Raw genomic sequence first — 4,050 nt, forward strand, 5'->3', positions numbered from 1 at the left:
GGCACCCATACAGACTCTGTACCTGGGAGCAGCTGACTCTGGCATAAGTTGTGCTGAGAGTTTATCATGTCACCTTAATGGCATGTGTAGATGCACCCAGGAAGTGAATTTCCATGTGTTATGAGCATTGAGCAATAAACTTTGGTGCTTATCATGCCAGAGTTTATTGCTCCCAGGCACTGTTCGCATGTGCACCCTATATATGTCTACACTTACATTACTGCACACTAAAAAACACCTCCTCAGGACAGTACTTGTATTTACAATTACTAACCTGATGTGGAGCTAATTAGTTTCTTCTGGCCTAATATGACCCCACATGTAGATGTTGAGACTTTACTAGAGAGCTAATCAGGCAGCTCTGCAGTAAACATCTCTTATAGATGTGCCCAGGGAGAGCAAAACTGGTATAGGGCTATGTTGCTCTGGTTTATCTTTCACTTACTGCAGGCACAGCAGTTACCTCAGAGCAGCTGAGATGCAATAAATCTCCAGTCCCTGTCTTTTAAAGGTACATCATCTGTTCATAGGCCTGGAAGAATGAGGGACTCCCTGGCGTTTGCAATCCCTAGTTTGGAAACTTTACTAGATTCTCTTCCCAGTCCTATACATGGCTCACTGGGCTTGTCTGCATGATACACTGACTGTGCAGTAGCTGAATAATATTGTGCAGTAGTACATCACAGCACTAACCATCCTAGTATACTACTGTACAGTATTATTAGGCTACGGCACAGTAGTGTCACTTAAAAAATGTTTGCTGGCACTACTGCACAGTAACGCTGGTTATTGTGCATTTGTTTAGTACTTGTTTATACAAGTACTAAATACATGTGCAGTAACCACTGCACAGTAGCATCTCATGTAGACACACCCATTGTGTAGCTTTGAACAAATACAATAACTTCTGTCTGACCACTCTGTCCTGTGTCAGATGGCTAAAACAGTGTAGCTTCCTGCAACTGAAGGGGATCACAAACAAGAGGCAACTCTGATTCATTAAACCCTGAGGGTTTTCCCATTCTTGGTCATACATATCAGGCAGAAAAGCCATTGATTCATGAGCTAGCAGAGCACAGAAGAACAAATGTATTAGACACTATGCCTGTTGAGCAAAAGTCAATGCTGGTCATGTCTGCAAAGCTGCCAGGTCAATCACTGAAGTAGCACTTATGATATGGGCATAGTCCATCTTAACATGGACCCACAGCAAACTGTTATACTACCAGGACATGGGAGTCAGACTCAAAATAAGAGGTGAAATTTGAAACCAGAGTCAGGAGTTGAGCCAATGTCAAGACCCAGGGTCAAAAGGTGAAGTCAGGAAACCAGGATCAGGATCAGGATCAAAGTGTTCTGGAACAAGGTAGCTATCACTCTGAAGAGCCTGTAGGCAATTTCTGTAGGTGGAGTGGGAGCTCTGTTACACCTTCTAGCCAATAGGAGGGATATAGGTGACCAACTAGATGCCCCCCAAATGGTCAATCAGCTCAGGCATGGCTTTAGGTATGATCTCACCCTCTGGGATGAAAAACTGTTCAGCAGTGGGGAATAAAGTCTAGTCCTAAATAAGAAACATGCACTTTCTATCTCTCTAAGAGTGGGTATCAAGAAGATAGTGAAAGACCTTAGAAGGTTACTTGGGCTTTCCAAATGGGCTGCATTATCTTGTTGCTGTTGTTTCTCTTTCTTATACCGTGTATGGTAGAGCTGTGCAAAGCTTTGGTAACCGATTCGGTTTGGAGGAGATCCAGCCCAATTCAGCAGCTGAATCCCTGAATTGAATCAGGAGACCCATTAAAAGGTCTGAATTGAATTGGAAGCCTCCTAATTGATTCAGAGAGATTTGGAGTTTTAGAAGGCTTGCAGCATACAGAAACTGAGATGAGGTAGGCGGATGGGGTGATTTTTCATATATGGAAAAGGATAAGAGGTGGGGAAGACTGTTCTGATATTGACATCTGTAGCTGGCCAGTGACTGTGATCTTTCTCTGAGTTCCCTTCTAATCACAGTGCTCTGGGGAAGGGATGTAAAAAGAACATATAAATCTGTCTCTGAAGTGATCTCTGCCTTTTGTGAGTTGTATCTCTTGGAGCAGCAGTGTCTGAAAGGCTCTGGCTTGCTAGCCAACCTCTCTTATAAGTTGTACCTAATCCTTTCCTACCCTTGCCTACAATCTCTATTGTTATCCCTATCCATTTCTTTCAACTTATTCTTCCCCCAAAATCCTCTTAGTTGTTCTTCTTAGTCTGCCTTGATTCTTTCCCCCAACAAAAAGAAATCTGTATATTTTCTGACAGTGTGACATCACTGTGCAGGAAAACACAACATATATTACACACACACACATTTTGCATCACACCAAACATCATGAAGCGTGCTGGAAAGGCAGGTGCCAGGTCTTCTGGCAGGGGAGGGAGAGAGGGGAGAGGGAGAGCTCCAGATTACCCCCATCCCAAACATAGACACACTCTCTTTCCTGGCAGCGATGAGTGTTCTGCTAGTGGGAGCAAGGAGGTGGTAGTAGTGCGTGCACCTGCACCACCACCACTAACACCATTAACCAGAATTAGCATGACATTCTCCACCCTAATTTCAGTTCCCAGTGTAAGCCTTCCAGTGCCAGAGGAGGAGCTGAATGTGGAAGTGGAGGAGCTGAGGGCCATAGTGAACAAAACTCTGGGGAAGGAGGGGGAATCTAAGTTTGTGCTCCACACTCCTCAGAGTTCTCCTAGGGGCAGGTCTCCTTTTCTGGGAGACACTTTGGAGGAGGTTGTGGAAGCAGATGGGTCAGCTCTCCTGTCATTGTGCCTCTGCCTGCTGAGGAGAGGGATAAGGCAGGATCCCCACCCTCAATTCAGAAGTGTAGGGAGTGAGGGTGTAGTGTAGGATCATTTTGAAGTGGCAGATGATCCCAGGTATGCTACCTGCTAGCACTGCTGAAGGCAAGGACATGACACACTTCACCACCACAGCAATGCTGCTGCATCTCAGGAGGCAGCATCCATTGCCCTTCTTCCTCCTCAGCCTGGCAACAGTGGAAGCGTGCTCAAAAAGAAGTCCCCATCTTGCTCCAATGCCCCTGTCCTCAAGAAGCAGAGGCACGTCACCTGGACCAGTGGGGGAAAGGTGGAGACAAAGGGGGGTGCATTCTGAAAGCAAGTGAGGTCACTCAGAACATTGAGGAGATTCTTGATGTGGATAGGCCAAACCTTCTCCTTTGTTGAGCGTTCAAGCAGCTCTAGGCACTCGTGACCCCATTGTATCAATTGCCTGCATGCACCACCTTTAGCAGGATGGTAGTGCCCTTCATGCATGAGGCATGCAGGGAGTACTTGAGGTAGGTGCTGCAGAAGGCAGGTCCACAGGTAGCCTCGCACTTCAACTCGGATATCTGGAGCAGTCGGGGTGGAGATACTTTCATAGCTGCTAGGGTCAGAAGGGACCTCAGTAAATCATGGAGTCCACCCCTTGCCCTGAGCAAGAAACAGTTATATGACCCCAGCCAGTTGCTTTTCCAGTCTCCTCTTAAAGGCCCCCAAGGTAGCGAAGAGCACCACCTCCCTTGGAAGCCCATTCCAGATTCCGGCAACACTTACCATAAAGAAGTTCTTTCTAAATCTGCTCTCTGTCAGTTTGTGGACATTGTTCCTGGTTATTCCAAGGGGTGCCCTGGTAAACAGAGTATCTCCTATTTCATGCTCCCCTCCTCCCTCCAATTAATTTATAAGCATCCACAAGACCCCTTCTCAGCCTTCTCTTGAGCAGGCTGAAGAGATCCAGGTCCCTCAGTCTCTCCTCATACAGCCTTGCCTGAAGATCCCTAACCATATGAGTGGCCTCCATCTGGACCTTCTCAAAGTTATCCACATCTCTTTTGAAGTCTGGTGCCAAGAACTGGATGCAGTACTTCAACTGTGGCCTTACCAATGCCACATAGAGGGGAAGTATTACCTCCCTTGACCTGTTCGTAATGCACCTGCTAATGCATGATAGAATGTGATTAGCTTTACTGATTACTTCATCATATTGATGGCTCATATTCATCT

Source organism: Alligator sinensis, unplaced genomic scaffold (assembly GCF_000455745.1).
Source record: "Alligator sinensis unplaced genomic scaffold, ASM45574v1 scaffold89_1, whole genome shotgun sequence".
NCBI lineage: Eukaryota > Metazoa > Chordata > Crocodylia > Alligatoridae > Alligator > Alligator sinensis.